Raw genomic sequence first — 18,445 nt, forward strand, 5'->3', positions numbered from 1 at the left:
CTGTTCCACTGTCTTTCCTGCTAGGCTCATCTCCCAGTCAATTCTGGCCAGCTCCTCCCTCATGCCTCTGTAGTTGCCTTTATTCAACTGTAATACCGTTACATCTGATTCCAGCTTCCTCTCAAATTGCAGGGTAAATTCTATCATATTATGATCACTTCCTCCTAAGGATTCCTTCACCTTAAGCTCCCTTATCAAATCTGCCTCATTACACATCACTAAATCTAGAATTGCCTGTTCCCTAGTGGGCTCCACCACAAGCTGCTCCAAAAAGCCATCTCGTAGACATTCTACAAATTCCTTTTCTTGGGATCCACTACCAACCTGATTTTCCCAGTCTACCTGCAAATTGAAATCCCCCACGATCACTGTAACCTTGCCTTTCTTACACGCCTTTTCTATCTCCCGGTGTATCTTGTGCCCCACATCCTGACTACTGTTTGGAGGCCTGTACATAACTCCCATTATGGTTTTTTTACCTTTGCGGTTCCTCAACTCTACCCACACAGATTCTACATCATCTGACCCTACGTCATTTCTTGCTATCGATTTAATTTCATTTCTTACTAACAAAGCAACCCCACCCCCTCTGCCAACCTGCCTATCTTTACGCATTCAGGAGCATAGTGTGACTGCTGAAGAGATGGGGGCCAGTCCCACCTTAAAGGTACTAAGAACACACAGAGAGAATGACGGAACTCGGTGACGTCTGCCCACAACATGCTGGCAGCAATTACAAGCACTGTCGAGGTGCAGGCATCAGTAATGTGTCCAGGGAGTCTGAGGCCGGACCGTCACTTTGGTCTGAAGGCTGCACTGAGCACAGGGAAAAGGCCCTGGACTGAAACACCTGGCTTTATCTTGTGCAGAAAAGTTTCGCATCTGAGTGACACAAACACTGCTCATCAGAACAAGGAGCCATAGGCAGAGAGACATTCTTGGGAGTTTATTGACAATAGTGAACATTATGTACAAGTGATTAACAACCATGCCCAGGCTGTGCAACTACGTCTTATTTTCTGTCGGCACTGTTGAGGCCTTCTGTGCTTGGTGGGCACCGCGGGACTGGGGTGCTTTATAGACCCCTTTAATCACATTTTGATTTAATGTTTGCAAGTTTCCTTTAAATTTTGTCTTTGTTTTTGCAGTTTCCCTTTAAGGGACTGCCTCTTACTTTGTCCCCAATTTTTTGTTAATTTAGTTTACTTGGTTTATTCAAAAGAGTTACATCTTCTTAACCTTCCTAACCCTGCAGCCATGTCTTGGTGCACCCCAGACATCCATGGCGGAGGTGAAGGCAGCCTGCTGACTGCTATGCCCTGTCTGTGATGACCTTGACGGGCATCCTCTGGAGACTTGGAGGGCCCCGGCCTGCTTTCGTGGTCCTGCTGTGCGGCAGTGGCACCCTGCTCAAGCTGTGGAGCTGGAGCTGCTGGGGTCACAGGAAGAGGGGATTCGGATGGGATGGATACTCCTGTGGATGGCCTTGGGTTATGCATCTGCTAATTCTCCTCCCTATTGTAAGAGTAGGGCCCATTAAGGACCACAGTGGTAATTTGTTTGTGGAGCCAGAAGACGTAGGCAGGATTCTAAATGAATACTTTGTGTTGGTGTTCACAAGTGATAGGGACGACATGGGTATGGAAATCAGGCAGAAGGACTGTGATATAATTAAAGAAATTAGCATAGAAAGGGAGGAGGTTCTAAGTGGTCTGGCAGGCTTAAAAATAAATAAATCTCCAGGCCCGGATGAAATGTATCCCAGGATGTTGAGTGAGGCAAGGGAGGAGATAGCAGGGGCGCTGGCAATAATTTCCAATACCTCTGTGGCAACAGGAGAGGTGCCAGAGGACTGGAGGACAGCCAATGTGGTATTGTTATTCAAGAAGGGAGGAAGGGATAAACCAGGGAACTACAGGCCAGTCAGTCTAACCTTAGTGGTGGGGAAACTATTGGAAACAATTCTGAGGGACAGAATTAATCTACACTTGTAGAGGCAGGAATTAATCAAGCACAGTCAGCATGGTTTTGTTAAGGGGAGGTCATGTCTGACCAAATAGATTGAAGTTTTTGAAGAGGTGATCAGCTGTGTAGATGAGGGCAATGCATTTTATGTAGTCTACTTGGACTTCAGCAAGGCTTTTGATAAGGTCCTGCATGGGAGACTGATAACGAAGGTAAAGCCCATGGGATCCAAGGCAATTTGGCAAATTGGATCCAGAATTGGCTGAGTGGCAGGGAGCAGAGGGTGATGGTCAAGGAGTGTTTTTATGACTGGATGCCTGTGTCCAGTGGGATTCCACAGGGATTGGTGTTGGGTCCCTTGCTGTTTGTGGTATATATAAACGATTTAGACTTGAATATAGGGGGGTTGATCAGTAAAGTTCACGGATGACACAAAAATTGGTGGGGTGGTAAATAGTGAGGAGCATAGCCTTAGATTAAAGGAGGATATAGATGGGCTGGTCAGATGGGCTGATCAGTGGCAAATGGAATTTAATCTGGATAAGTGTGAGGTGATGCACTTGGGCAGCACAAACAAGGCACGGGAATACATGATGAATGGTAGGACCCTGGGAAGTACCGATGATCAAGGTCCTTCCTTAAGGAAGCAGGACAGGTAGATAAGATAGTTAAGAAGGCATATGGGATACTTGCCTTTATTAGCTGAGGCACAGGATATAAGAGTAGGGAGGTTATGCTGGACTTGTATAAAATGCTGGTTAGGCCACAGCTAGAGTACTGCGTGCAGTTCTGGAATCCGCATTATAGGAAGGATGTGATTGCAGAGGAGATTTACCAGGATGTTGCCTGGGCTGGAGAGTTTTAGTTATAAGGAGAGGTTAGATAGACTGGAGTTATTTTCCCTGGAGCAGATGAGTTTGAGGGGGGGGACATGATTGAGGTGTATAAAATGATGAGGGCCATACGGTGGTCAGGAAGGAACTTTTCCCCTTGGTGGAGGGATCAATAACTAGGGGGCAAGATTTAAAGTAAGGGGCAGGAGGTATAGTGGGGATATGAGGAAGAATTTTTTCACCCAGAGGGTGGTGGGAATCTGGAACTCACAGCCTGAAAGGGTGGTAGAGGCAAAAACCCTCATAATATTTAAGAAACATTTGGATGTGCACTTGCGATGCCATGGCATACAAGGCTATGGGCCAAGTGCTGGAAAATGGGATTCGAATAGTAAGGTACTTGTTTGACCAGTGCAGACTCAATGGGCCGAAGGGCCTTTTTCTGTGCTGTAGACCTCTGTGACTTTACGACTCTATAAATTAAATGGAAACTCCTCCTGTCTTTTCAATAGTGGATTTGGGTTTGATCCAGCCCAAACTGATTAGGTGGACTGTAGGACTTTTGTATGTATCACTGTAAGAACACTATGGGGGGGTGGCTTCCATTGTCTCATGTTCTTTGGGTCCACTGGACATAATTGCACCCATTCTGGATGAAACTGCCACTTTCACGCAGCGAGGCCACAGGATGGCTGGTATGGGAGATTGATTGTCAGGTTGGTGCATTAGGGCAAGTTCTGTCGAGATTGGAGTTGGGAAAATTGTTTGTGCGAAACTGAACAGGATTTTTTACTCTGCTGCGGGCTGAGCTCTCCTGACCTGGGAGTGTTCAATGCTTACGCACTGGGTGACGGATGCAACACACCGCAACACTGACGTCCTTCACCTGATGAGTACAAAATTCATCAGAAACTAAGTACCTGTGTTTGTTGCAAGTCACGTAGAGCCTAGCTCAGCAGTGTTATTCATCTGGACTTCCTGTCTAGAGGAAGGTGCCTGGGAGAGGTTCATTACAGACTGTAACGACTTTTGACGTTCACTAGCTCACAGCTAGGGTTCCGTTGTCTGGATGGTGGAGAGGGCAATGTTTGGAAATCAAGTGCCTTGTGATTAAACTTTGAACTTGGAAACATCCTGTAAGCTAATGGGACCTTTGAATGTGTTTTGTTTTATTTCCTTCTTTAGGTTAACAGTGTGATGATTTTTTAAAACTTAACACTTAATTAAAACTGTTGCGTCTAATTGCTTCTGAAAGTTTAAACATAAATTAATATTGGGACAATTTAGGGCAAGATACCCCCAGTGGTTGTTATTCCCTGACTTGGCTACATGTTCTATTTTGGATTGTAATGTTGGTTTGTAGCCAGCAGTGTAGCATTTCGAGACTTGGTAAGTAGTGAAAGCTGCAACAAGGAGCTGCCGTCATGCGTTTATCCCCTCTCTTGCAGGTTGGTTTACCAAAATGGATCAAATTCATTTAATTATACAGCTTATTTACATATAACTGATCTTTCGTTGACCCGTGTTGTGTAATCAAAACCTATGTTGAAAATTTGAAATTTCCCTGCACCTGGGGTAAAGGCTGAGAAACAGGAAAGCCTGGGATCACTGTACACCACAAACACCGTCATCTAGGTCTGGGAAACAGTTCCCACCTGACTCAAAGCCATTAACCGTGTCTGAACCGATGCTGTGACGTTCATGATTATTTACTGGATTTTCCAGTTTGCTAACATGTTGAGATTAATTCTTTGATCTTTTTATTTACATAGAGAAAAAGAAAGACATATTTATATAGCGCCTTTCAATTCTCAGGACGTTACAGCCAATGAAGGTTGTTTTTTTTTTGAAGCGTAGTCGTTAGCGTGCATACCTCTGAGCCAGAAACTCTGGCTTTGAGTCCCATTCCAGGATTTGATGGCCAGGTTGATTATCAACTTGCAAATCCTTCCAATAGGCCTATGGCAGGTGGTAACAGCAGGAGAGTCTCCTGGTCAGCCGGAATTTGCAGGGGTGGGAAACATTGGCATATGATGGCTAACTTGAGTATCCAGAAAAAAATAAACTCAGTTCTGTGTACTAATTCTTATAGGTAGGACACCGACTCCAAGCAGTAGCTCTATGTAGCATAGCCATTGCATTGGGTGTATTATAAGTCCAGGCCAGTAAGAAATTACATTTTGAATGTGCCCCAGTGTTGTCTCAATATTCCTGGGAAATTTGTTAACTTGGGTTGAATTTGCTTTAATATTTGGAGAGCTTGCTTTCTTCACATAGAGCTGGATATGTTGGTGTGGTTTGGTGTTTCCTAGACTGTACGTTTCTATTTAACCTAAACGGAAAGTACATGAAAACAAAACAGAAAATGCCGAAAATATTCAGCAGGTCATGCAGTTCTGATGAAAGGTCAACGATCTGAAATGTTAACTTTTTTTTCTTCGCAGATGCTTCCTGACCTACTGAGTATTTCTGGCCTTTTCTGTTTTGATTTCAGATTTCTAGCATCCAGAATATTTTGCTCTTGTACATGAAATCCAGCTGCCTGCTCAACTACTTGTTTGTTCAGAAAGTCTAAAAGACGGGAACAGAAACTGTAAATTCATCACTGAGATGGAATTGCTGCTGGTATTAATTTTAACCCGTGGCAAGCAGCAACATGCTCTGTATTTACAGATTTTGAAAAGAAAACACTTTTTTTCCAAGTTCTCCATTAATCTATCAGAAAAGGTCAAGAATACATGAGCGTTAGGAACAATGACAAAATACCATTGTATTGCCACTGTGAAGTTGCCAACCACTGAAGCAGCATTTGTGCTGTGGAGTTGTTGCCTCTTTAGTAGATTATTTGATGTGCCTGAAACTGGAGAATCTGTGTTTATTGTAGTCTTTGCCTAGTAGAGTTGGAGAGGGGACAACGGTTGCTATGGTGACAAGACTGTTCTGAGGCAGCTGGTGATTAGTTCAATGGAAAGAAGTCAAGGGAGGTCAAAGGAGGGAGGTGTGGGAATAGGGAGGCAGGAGCTTAGCAGAGACGTCAGAGCCAGTAAGCTAGAGGCCAGTGAAGAAAAGGAGTGAGCGAGAAGAAGGATGATAGAAAAAGACAGTCCAAAAAAGACTTGAAACAAAGCAAACGGAGTGAAAGAAGCGTTCTATCACTAGCTGAGGTTATGGAGTGTGTTAGTGAAGCCATTCAGGTGTAAGGAAACTAAAGGCAGGGTCGATTTCTTCCCCTTATCCCCCTCTCCTCCCAAGTGAAGTTTTTCAGAAGGAAATACAGACAAATGCTGCCTAATTGGGTTATTTGTTGCAGGAATGAGGCTGCAAGCAAGAGAGATTCACCAGCAACCAGAGTCGGTGAGGTAGGAAATTCCACAAATTAAGTTAACTTTTATCTTCCTCTTCCTCCCCTATTTTGGATTATAAATTCATCCCTGACAAAAGGCAGAGCTGATATTCAAAGAAAGTCTGTACTCAAGAGCGCTGGGGGTAGGGAGAAGAGAACCTTTTGAATGTTGCACTTGAGACCCTGTGCTTCAGGGCAAACATACTTACTTCCAGATTCCATCTAATATTCTGTATCGATTCTATGTTTATGAATGTGTTATTTTTAATCATCTGAATTTTTCAGTAACTGGCTAAATATTTATGGATGACCTATCCCTCACCCAGGCTTCCTGTAGGATACGTGTCTGTTATCTGTAGAGCTGTTCTATAAAGTTAACCCCTTGCTCACTAGAATGATGACTTTGTTGAGTTCTTACACTGCTTTCTTGAGAAGTTACTGACGGTTGTTTTCATCACAGGCTTAGTTCATCTCCTTTTCTTAAATTAGGCTCTCACCCTCCCTTAGGTTCCCCTCCCCGAGGTCTGCTGTGCACCATTCCTCAGTTGAAACATTTGCCTGGCAAACTGCTCCCAAGCCAGTTTCAGTACCCTTCTATGGGAGGCTACAGAGGGCTACACAAAAGTGGCCCTATGTGACATGCAATCTGGTTTTCTCCTCCATCTCTGCCCGCAGTAGCCTCACAGTGGGGGAATAACACAGAGCCCCCTCCCACCCCTGGTATTTAAAACCGAAAACTTTGTTGTAAGTGGAAGTTAGCGAGGGGATCTCAGGCATGAGCCTCGAAGCAGTTCTGCACTGTGTTTATTTGAGTTAAATATTCAAGGGTATTAATTATATCTTTTATGCCCCTTGATGCAATGGCCAGTAGACCCACTGATTTAGAGATTACCCACAACAAAAGCGAGATTGAAGTATTAAGATGAACACCTGCCATTAGAACAATGGAAATATAGAAACTAAACAAGGGTCTCACACTTCAAAGACTTTCCCTGACTGGAATTTTCAGCTCCAGCTCTTAAAGAAGCAATCCACGAGTTACTAAACAGATTACCCTCAATACAGGGTGCTGTAGCAGTTCGAGTGTTAGACTTGTGCAAAGCCTGCTGAAATTGGTAAGTAAACTTATTATTGCATTAGATAGCTAGAATGGCATTGGCAGAGGAGTTTGGGCAGGGGATCGCTTGACTGTTGTCATTTGAACTCACGAACTATCATTGGCTTGGACAGCAAGGAGTTAAGTAAAAATATTTCAAAATAGGGCAAATTAAAATGTTGTTTGGAAGTTCAATATATGGGAATCAGTTAATGCAGGGTTAAAGCTTTATCTTGTAGCTTATTTAAAAATACTTTTATGGTAAGATTTTCTCTAGTGAGTTGTGTACAGTATATGAATTCTGCCTCTTAGTCTGTCAGTCATCAATGTGGTTGCAGATTTGGCTGAATAAAATGCAGTTGGAAGTATTTATTTTTAAGCTGCAACTTAAAAGCATGGCATCTTCCTGTGGAAATCTTTGGCAAGTGCTTGACGTAGGGATATTAATTACTTTAAGATATGTCAGTGCCTTGTAATGATGTCACTACTTGCGCAAAACAGAAAATCAGATTTAGTTCTTCTAGTTCCTTGCTCAGCTGGTGATGCTTCTGCTGCATGAGATTTGAAGTTAAAGATGGTGAGGTTCTTTGCCTCATTTTTTCTTCTGCAATTTTGCACATATTGCTATGTATGGACCCCAAAAAATCAACAAAATTTGTATCCAAACAGCAAACAATGGTTTCTATCTAGGTGGCTGCTTGAAGTTGCAGTAATTTCTCATTAATTCATGCACAATACAGGATGCCATCTGCTTATATGTGCTTAAGTGTGTGAGAGTAGGTGAGAGTATACAGGAAGCCTGTTTATTTTTGTTATATGTGGTGTATTAACTTAGTGTTTTGGATAGCTGTTAAAGAGGGTGCCTCCAAACCTCTTTAAAGGGAAACTCACTAACAAAATAGTTTTAAAGAGAAAGTTTTGCCACCTTTCCAGGAAGTAGTCTTTGCTCTGTGGAATGCCTTTTAAAGAGAAAGTGTTTCTCAGCATTGATTTGTCATTGCAAGTGGAACCTTGAAACTGGAACCTCCTTTTTGGAAGGGAATTTTGCCTTTTAACATTCAAAGCATTGTAAAAAGTTCTGATTCATTAAAACATCCTTGCTGCGCTTGATTTTAACATTGTTTATTTAGGTGTTGGTGGCAATCCCAGAAAGGTAACTTATTGAAAGAAGACGCTGAACTTTGTGCTGCGACAAGTTGATATTGGTCTAATAAAATTAACCATAATTATGTAATTTGCACTGAAACTGTACCAATTCAGCTCCTTACACTGTCAGGCTCAGTGATTCCCGCAAAGCAGTTTGAAAGATGATTTTAAACCTTGTGTGTATCCTGAAATGAAATAGACCTTCATACATTTGAAGTTATTGAGATGGTTGTCTGTGTCTCTGTACAATGAAGAAGATGGGAAATACACAAAATGTTCCTCTGTGCCAGCTTGGCTTAGTTAGTAGCATTTTTTATTTAACCCATAAGTCAAAATATAGTACATTCAAGTCCACTCTAGGCCATTAGCGTGTAAAATGTGGATCTTTCGCTGAAGTGTTGGGGAGGAGTGCTCCATTGTTGAATGTTCCATTCTTTGGTATAGAGCTTAAACCAAGCCCTTGCTTGTTTATTTAGGTGGATGGGAAAGAAGACCATGCCATTGTTTGATATAGAGTGGAATATTATAGAATAGTCGTGACTGTTCTTGCTTCAGACTACACCATCAACCCAACTGGATTAATGGATGGTTCAACTCCGTTTCTGTTTATGGGACATTGCTATGCACAAATTACATGACATCTTTGGGTGCAAAACTGTTGTCATTAGTTTCCCTTTTGTTATCGAAGATGGCTATTTCTTGCGTGTGTGGAGTCATTTGTTGTGTGTTCTAACGTGGCTGTGGAGCCCAATTGGAGACCTACATGGCTTTCCACAGTGTGGGCAAGGATGAATTGTCTGATTTTTTTTTTTTTTGTTAGGACTGCCCCATCTTACTAGTTTGCCTTTTTCCGTAACAGTCGATATTTTTTACTGTTTGAAGAAAGCAACACCACTATTTGAGATTGCTCCCCAAGTAGTTCCTTCTTGTGCATTTTCCTCCCATTCCGTGTTGGACCTGCTAGTTTCCTGAAGTTTGTCCTCAAGAAGTCCTTGAATGTTAACCTTGGCCAACCTTGCAGGTAGTGTCGAAGTTTAAGATGTGAATACATTACCACCTTAGGGATTTTATCATCAGTGATAGATGTCATATGTCCACTTCATCTAAGCTGCTGATGATGGGTGCTTCAGTCCAGACATTTCTGCTCTTTGAAATACCTGTTTTGGGCACTTTGTCCTCCCATTAGATGTCCATTATGTTCCACATGCATCTCATGTGGAACCAGTCCAATTACTGAATATGTCTGGAGTAGGTAACCCATGTCTCACTTAGGAGGGTAGATAGTAACAACACTTTGTACACAGCAAGTTTTGTTACAAGTTCGATAACTTGATTCCTTTACAGTCTTTTAAGTAAATAGGCAAATACTGAACTTGCTATGGCAATTCTACTTGCCTGCCTCACTATCAGTTTCGGGAGATTTATTCCAGGATAGATAAAGTTATCTGTAGCTTTCACGATTGTGTAATTGATAGTTATAGCATGTGGGGTATAGTCAAAATTTAGAGGTGGTTGGTGGAATATCTCAAGATGATGGTTAGTCCATCAGCTGCTTTTGAAAAGTAATCCATGATCTGTTGAAAGCTATACTCAGTGTGACATGAGGGCACAGTCATCAGCAATTCCTGTATCATCATCTCTGATACCTTAGTTGATGATTTCAGTTGTCTCTGGTTGAAGAGATTGCCATCTGTTCTGAATTGGATCTGTGTTCCATCAACATTTTCATTAAATGTCCCAAAAGCATAGCAGCAAAGAATAGACCATCTGTGCACTTCAAAAAGTCATCTACTGTTTATGATATAAATGCCAATTCTTTTCTTTCTGGATAACAAGCAATTGGAGACTACTTGGCTATCATATCAATCACTTATAAATCAATCACTTATAAATTAATCACTTATAAATCAGTCTAATGGTCTTTGCAAGCGGCCCTACAAGGAAGAGCCTCACAGTATGGCTGTACCCTAAAGATATGTAATTTTCTTGTCTTGCAGTTGAGGTGCCACCTTGTTACATGAATAGACCTGACTTGATTAACATGAAGTACACTGCAAGAAATATTGCCATTTCTCATTGGGCTGCTTTTGATTAATTGTATATGATAGATATCTTTCAAGTACTAGCTTAGTTCATCACATGGTCTAAGTTGTGAAAGTACTGGCAGAGATTCTTGAATTTTATTGTTTTGTGGCTTTCAGCCTTCAGTTCTGTTAGTGTGGTTTGAGAGATTAGGAGTGTAGGGTGGGATCCTACACTACAGCCAATGCATGTTTCAACTTCAAAAAGGGCCCTTTGTTTATCCAGTGGCATACTATTCAAGTTGCATCTTGCTTAAAGTTGTGTTTTGGTTCACAGGGAGTGGGGGTTTTGGGTTCGATATGAGTTAAAGGTTCTGAGATGCAACCTGCATTATAATCTGTACTGGCAGTCCTCAGAGTAAATATTGACATCTGTACACCTGATGAACTCGGCCAAACCTTTCCACATCCGGCATTTTTTCAATAAAGTTAATTTGGTGCATCACCGTGACTGTATGTTAATGCTAGAAAATGTCATGATGATACTTGGATCTGATGTATTAATTGCTAGTCAGAAAAAGTAAAAACATGAGCTTGAATTTCACGCTTGGCGTGCACACCAAGTTGGCGGAAGAGGATGTGGAATCCACTCCCAACCCCGGTTGTGTTGCAAATGCAATTTCACGCTGGATGGTCCATTAAGGTCCACCCAGTGTGAAACACACCCTCTCAATGGTTGAGAAGGGCCAGGTGGGGGTGGGAGCCTGTCAGGTCCCAGGTCCGGTGGCGACCCGGTGGGTGCTTTAAAACCGGCAGTGGCAGTTCCCTGAGGGGGAGGAGAATCTAAACAGGAGACTGGAACAATGGCCTTACCAACGACTGGAAACGTCAGCTAATCTTCTCTGGATGACTACTCCAGTAACAGACCAAAATGCTACTATACCCTCGGTGAATCCCAAAGATCAAGAATTCTCTCAGTGCGGTTCTCACTCTGCTATTGTGCCTCTTGCTGGAAGTGTGGCAGAAATTCTACTTCTTCTCTTTGAATAATTCCTCCTTCATGTCTTTTATTTAGTTGCCATATTCTCCATTCTACCACCAAAACACTACAAATCACTTTTGTACAGGCTAGCTTCTATTTGTTAGAACAGAAAATTTGAATAATTTCTCAGTTACCTTATTGTAGTAAGTTAAACTGTGAAATTAAATCTTTGGTCTAATCATTCAACCATTGATGAATGAAGCAAAGCTAACTAAAGTGCTTTTACTCTCCAGATATTTTCCCCATGAAGTTTAAGGATGAATAAAATATTGAGTTTGGCTCCACCTGTTTGTTAGACATGGAGGCCTTCTGTTCTGCCATGTTTTGTTAATCTGTTTACTGGTGTGACCATTAACACCATATATGGTTATATTCATTTGATCTGAGTGCGAACATGATATAAATTTTTCTTTTGTCTTAATGGCCTGAGTGTGCTTCACTTGTTTCGTAGGTGCAGGGCATGCCAGTATGTCATGCTGGATATGAGTGGCCCTAAACTTTATTGCACAGGCGCTGAGTGGACTTTGGATTCAAAGGAAAGGGTCATTTCAAATATCCGGGATGGAGGCGGCACCCCTGGCATGAGGTGGAAGCAGTTCTTTGGCAGCCTAGCTGAAGGAGTGTTGAATCAAGACATCCCAGGTGTCCCTGCCGTAATGAAGGATCCAGAGGTCTGCCTCCATGTCCTCACCATGCTCCTCATCAGGCGCCTGTTCTGACTCTTCACTGGATTCATCATCTGTGGCCTTTGGCGCTGTCTCAAGATCCTCTTCCTCCAAGGGTCCCCCCTTGCCGGATCCAGATTGTAGAGACTGCAGCATGCAACCACTATCAGTGACACTCGCTCTGGAGGGAATTGTAGTGCTCCCCTTGAACGGTCCAGGCATCGGAAGCGTATCTTCAGAAGCCCCATGGTCCTCTCTATCACTGCCCTTGTGGAGGCCTGACACCTGTTATAACGCTGCTCTGCCCCTGTTCTAGGGTAGTGGCGAGGCATCAGAAGCCACCTTTTCAAGGGATAGCCCTTGTCATCCAGCAGAGCTGGAATACCGAAGAGCCCCGGCACTTGGGAGTGTCTGAGGATGTAAGCATCATGGGACCTGCCAGGGTACCTTGCACAGACTTGGAGAATCTGCGTCCTGTGGTCACACAGTATCTGCATGTTCATGGAGTGGAACCCTTCCTGTTGATAAAGGCATCTGGCTGACCCGCTGGTGCCTTGATGACCAAGCGTGCAGTTGATTACACCTTGGATACGGGAGAACCCAGCAATCACTGCAAACCCTCTGGTTCACTCAACCTGGCTGGTCTCATCCATACGGAAATGAATAAATGTCGTTACCCACCTGAATAGAGCTTCTTCACCAGCTTGATGCAACTGTGGACAGCTGATTGGGCGATTCCACAAAGATCCCCCACTGACCCCTGGAAAGAGCCGGATACATAGAAGTTGAGGGCCACTGCGACCTTCGAAGCCACTGGCATGGGGTGTCCACTCACACAGTTGGAGGTGATCTCAAGCCTAACCATCTGACAAACTGAGGCCACAGTCTCCTTGGAGAGGCGGAGCCTCCTTCAGCATTGTGCGTCAGACATATTGAGGTAGCTGCATTGCCGCCTGTAAATCCTGACAGCTGGATAATGGCATCTTCTGTGGCCTCTTCCGCCTTGGACTTCCTGCTGGCCCTGAGCCCCTTGTGCCTGCGCCTCTCCTTCCACAGGTCGCTCCCCTGGAAGCTGCATTGGGACACCAGGCCTCCTCTCCTTTCCTCCTCAGAGGTGGTGTCACCAGCGAAGACCACAATCCCTATTGCCAGGTAACAGAAGGCCGTCTGGTGCCTGGAAGGGTTCAGATGGTTAAAATCCTCCGGGGGCCTTGGAGGCACCAATGAGCCCTGAAATTAAGCCTAGAAATGCTAAGACTGACATTCAGAACAGAGATGAAGCTGTCAAGTTCAAGTAAGCAATTTGTCTCCTAAACTCCTCACTACTCACACTGGCAATGCTGCAGACCCTTTTTATCCTGCCCTTGGATGAAGTTTCGTTAAAAGTGGGCTGCCTGCCTGCCCATTTTGCCTATGCAATGAGCACAAAATTGTGCGGGCAACGCAAAATCGAGTACAATTGGCTTTGTAGTGGCCCTAAGTGATCCTTTTAATTGTTGGTGGGCGCAGCTCCGACAGCCGGGCGTGCCCGCTGACCTGAAGATTGCCTGCGTGTGGAGTGATGTCGGGATACTCGCCCGCCGTCATCTCTTATTTCACGTCCGTTTGGGTCGCGTGCGCACCCGCCCACAAGGTGTAAAATTCTGGCCATGGCCTAGCTGCATTACATTTACAAAAATCTAACCCTTTTCATATCACTGGAAAAAGGGTAGAAGTGATTCGAAATACACATCTACGTAATGGAGAAAGGGTTTATTTCCAGCTGTTACTTTATGCTTCAGGTAAATGCACATAATGGGAAAACCACGCCACCTTTAAGGTGAGGGACTTGGGCTGGTGCCCATTGCAATGTCATTGAGGATTAATATTGTGCTTAAACCCACTGTTCAGGATTGGGTATTGGGGTGAATTCGCTGGGTGTGAAGAAATGTTTCTGTTGTGGCTGGAAGTGGCTCATTGCTTAAAGCATACTGCAGATCACAGGCTTAGCACAATCAGGAACCTTATGAAGCTGTGAGTGAGTGACATATTCAAACTGTGCTGTAATCTGACTCTTGTTAGACAGGGGTGGGGTCCTCAATTCAACTGCATTCCTCAGCCAGATTTCCCTCTGCTCTCTTGCAGTAATATTTTGATTTGCTCCTTGTTGAAGGAAAGCAGTTTATCTGATGCCTTTTGTCTTTGTTACAGTTTTTAAGATGTATCAGAGTACTGCTTTACTAAAAATTTGAAAGATAGATTGAATTCCTATTTTTTAAATGGGGATGTCATTGCCAGGCTAACAGGTCTGGCTTATGACAATAGGATCAGTTGTATCATGGTACCATCTTGTTCCTAATAGCATCCAACTCAAAGCAATTAATCTTTGCTTAAAAATAAATGTTTAAGTTTTGATGCAGTGCAGCTGCGTCTAAGAAAGCAGCATATTTTTCGGTGAGAGGGGTAGACTATTTGTATTCATTTAGGTGACTGAACACATACCGAAACATTGGTCCAGATTTGCCCCCAGATGTTCAAATTGTTTCCAGGTAAAAACAAGGTAATTATCTGCTGTGCAAGTCAATGGCTGACTGATCTCATTACCGCCTTGGTCCAAACATGGACAGAAGAAGTGAGGTGAAAGTCACTGCCCTTGACATTAAGGTAGCATTTGACTGAATGTGGCATTAAGGAGCCCTAGAAAAATTGAAGTCATTGGGAATCAGATGAAAAACCCTCCAATGGTTGGATTCATACCTTGTACAAAGGAAGATGATTGTAGTTGTTGGAGGCCAATCATCTCAGACCTTGCGCATTGCTGCAGGATCTCCTCAGGGTAGTGTCCTAGGCCCAGCCATCTTCAGCTGCTTCATCAATAACTTCTGCTCCATCGTAAGGCCAGAAGTGGGGATGTTCACTCATGATTGCACAGTGTTCAGTACTATTCACAACTCGTCCAATGCTGAAGCAGTCAGTTCCTGCATACAGCAAGATATGCACAGCTTCTAGACTTAGGTGATAACTGGCAAGTAACATTCACATTTACAACATTGTCTTTGGGCTGAGACAAAGAATGGAATTATATTCCCTCATTCCTTCACTGTCTTTGGAAATCTAGAATTCCCTTCCTAACAGCGCTGTAGATGTACCCGCATGGGATGAAATGCAGCAGTTCAAGAAGGCAGCTCACCTTCTCGAGAATAATTAGAGATGGGCAGCAAATGCTGGTTTGCCATCCTTACCTGGTCTGGCCTACCTGTGACTCCAGACCCACAGCAATGTGGTTGACTCTTAACTGCCCTCTGAAATGGCCTAGCAAACCACTCAGTTCAAGGGCAATTAGGGATGGACAACATTTTGATTCCTTGCCAACGACACCCACATTCCATGAAAGAAATTTTAAAAAAGAGGTGAAATGTAGTAATGCTTAGAGAGAGATTCATCGTTGTGGGCTGTCCCTCAGTTTAAGGATGACATCTATTCAAGTTTCTGCCATGGCTCTCCATGTGACTGAACAGGTCGAGTCTCGTGCTGCAGTTCTGTGGCCACATAGATCAGGACCTCCCATGAGGTAGTGGGATCTGGAGTGCAGGATTTGCTTTCTGTCTCTGCCACCGCTCTGCCTCATTATTAAGATGTTGTGACTCAAAACTTGATGCAGCTTGATGGACAAATTGTTGCTAATCTGAATGATTGGTAGCATGTTCCTCCCTGTCATCAAGGTCACTGCCTTAATGGAGAGCTTCAGAGTGTCTTTGAAGCATTTCCTTTGTGTTGCCCTGAAACATTGGCTATTTGAGAGTTGAGACAACAGGACCTAGTGGGGAGATGCTTTTCGGCCATCTGGACACAGTGTTCAGTCCATCGTAGTTGATTTAGCAGGAGTATTGCCTGAATGTAGGTGGAGCTGACTTCAAGAAGGACACGAGTCTTTTGTTCAACAGTCTTCCCATTGAATTTGGAGGTTGCAGTGGAGGCATTGCGGATGGAATTTCTCTAGTGCCCTAATGTTGTTGATACACAGTTCAGGTCTCACTGCGATACAAGGGTGTAGTGATGACAGCTCTGTACATTAGCACTTTGACTTCTGGAGGTTTTTGTTGTTAAACCCTTGATGCTGTGGCTTGTAGAAGGGTCAGCTGGCGCAGCTGGTCCGATGTTGGATCTCCTCGTCAATTGCCTTTTGAAAGAAATGACTGTCAAGATATGGGAAGTGCGCAACATATTCTAGAGTCTCTTCTGCAACGTATATGGCAGATGGAATATTTGGCTGGCTAGGTGTAGTTGACAAGTGTTTTGTTTTGGCAATATTTAAGGACAGACAAGTTTCTTGTATGCAGAATTGAAGAGATCGAGCGTGATTTGCCGATATGGTGCATTGTCATCCGCAAACTGTACATCACGTATGTCTATGGTGGTCAGTTTAGCTTTTACACTGAGGCGACCGACTAAAGAATTTTCCATCCAGACAGTGTTTAATACTGACATCAAAGGGCAGTTTATCTTTGAGGTGAATAGCTACTGCCAGGTAGATTATAAATAAAATGGTGGCTATTCACACTGTTGCTTGACCTGAGGTTAGATTTTGAAGGCATCTGTTTTAGATCTCCCATTCAACACAGTTGCAGTCATATCATCTTAAAGCAATTGCAGGATTGTGACGTTTCTTGGACATTCAAATCTTTGGACCACAGTCCATCGAGAGAGATTAACTTGTTGAATAAACTGATTCTGCTGCTGGTTGTGTCACTTTGTTTAGGATATGGTTAATGTAGATGTCAGTCTGTATATTTTTTGTATGGGTAAGAAAGACCTTGCATTTATCTTTTTAGAAAAAGACTTGTATTTATAGAGCATCCTTCACGATCTCAGGATGTCCCAAGGCACTTAGCAGCCAATGAAGTACTTCTGAACTCTAGTCACTGGTGTAATGTAGAAAATGTGGCAGCCAATTTGCACAGAGAAAACTCCGACAAACAGCAACAAAAGAATGACCGGATAATCTGTAATAAAAACAAAATGCTGGAAAAACTCATCAGGTCTGGCAGCATCTGGGGAGAGTGAAACAGAGTTGACGTTTCGAGTCCAATGTTCTTCCGAAGAAGTGTCATATTGACTCCACGTTAACTCCGTCTCTCTCTCTCCGCAGATGCTGCCAGACCTGATGAGTTTTTTCAACACCTTCTGTTTTATTTTGGATCTCCAGCATCTGCAGTATTTTGCTTCTATTACCAGACCTGTGTTTTTGTTTCTTTTTGGTGATGTTGTTTTGAGGGATAAATATTGGCAGGGACACCAGTTGTGACTCTCTTGCTTTTGCTTTGCTCTTTTGCTTTGCTCTTCATTGAAAAAATGCCTTAGTGATCTTTTACATCCACGTGAGAGGGCAAATGGGCCCTTAGTTTAATCTCTTATCTGAAAGACAGTATCCCTGACAGTACAGCAGTATTATTCCATTAGTACTACTTTGGAATGTCAGCTCATATTTTTACATTCAAGTCCCTGTGTTGGGTATTGAACTCTCCTGTCTCTGAGATGAGAGTGCTATCCACTGAGCCACAGCTGAGTAGCTCCTAGTTCTGATGAATTGTGGGGTGCAGGGCATCAGGGATATGTGTTTTGGAGTTGCTCATTTAAGACAGAGATGCAGAGAATTTTTTTCTCTCTGAGGGTAGTGAGTCTTTGGAACTCTCTTCCTCAGAGGCGGTGGATGCAGTCCTTGAATATTTTTAAGACAGAGCTAGATAGATTCTTGATTAACAAGGGGGTGAAAGGTTATTCGGTATAGGTAGGAATGTGGGTTTGATTACAATCAGATCGGCCATGATTTTATTGAATGATGGAGCAGGCTCGAGGGACTGAGTGGCCTACTCTTGCTCCTAATTCATATGTTCATATGTGTGTGTGCGTGCTTGGATGTGTATCATCTAGATCTCCTTTGGGCATGGCCAATTTGCAAAGTATAAATTCACATTGCCAGAATTCTAGAAGGGTCACATCACCCTCAATAAGTAGACCAGCATAGCTTTGGGATCTGCTGAGTCTGGTGCTCAATCTGGGGAAACATTTCCCAGGTCTTTGCTGCATCAGAGTGTTGTGGCATTGATCCATCTTTCCAGGTCTCCATCAAAGTGAACGCTGTTCATGTGCCCTCAACGACGCAGTGGTCCATCCTGAGTAAGTTGATACTGTACCTCTGCAAGTTGGGACAGTATCCACAGTGGGTTCCATGGTAGGCCGAAGGTTCTGTTCTGCCAAACTTTTGCTGATGGAGCCACACACCATCCTGACTTTGAACTATAATCACCATTCCTTCACTGTCACTGGGTCAAAATCCTGGAACACCCTTCCTTCC

The 18,445-nt window shown here is 43.4% G+C and overlaps 1 protein-coding gene across 5 annotated transcripts in view; it reads left to right on the plus strand.

Moving 5' to 3' along the window:
* Positions 1-3,872: 3,872 nt before the first annotated feature.
* The window catches only part of si:dkey-82f1.1 (DENN domain-containing protein 2A), a 112,371-nt gene continuing 97,798 nt past the window's right edge, over positions 3,873-18,445 (plus strand). For 3 of the 5 annotated variants that reach the window (XM_041216191.1, XM_041216190.1, XM_041216187.1), the window contains exon 1: positions 5,848-6,157. The gene's annotated coding sequence lies outside the window, so the exon portion shown is untranslated. Of the gene's footprint in view, positions 3,935-5,847; positions 6,158-18,445 lie in introns of those variants that run through there. The other 2 variants (XM_041216188.1, XM_041216189.1) reach the window with 2 other exon arrangements.

This window comes from Carcharodon carcharias, chromosome 21 (genome assembly GCF_017639515.1).
Source record: "Carcharodon carcharias isolate sCarCar2 chromosome 21, sCarCar2.pri, whole genome shotgun sequence".
Lineage (NCBI taxonomy): Eukaryota > Metazoa > Chordata > Chondrichthyes > Lamniformes > Lamnidae > Carcharodon > Carcharodon carcharias.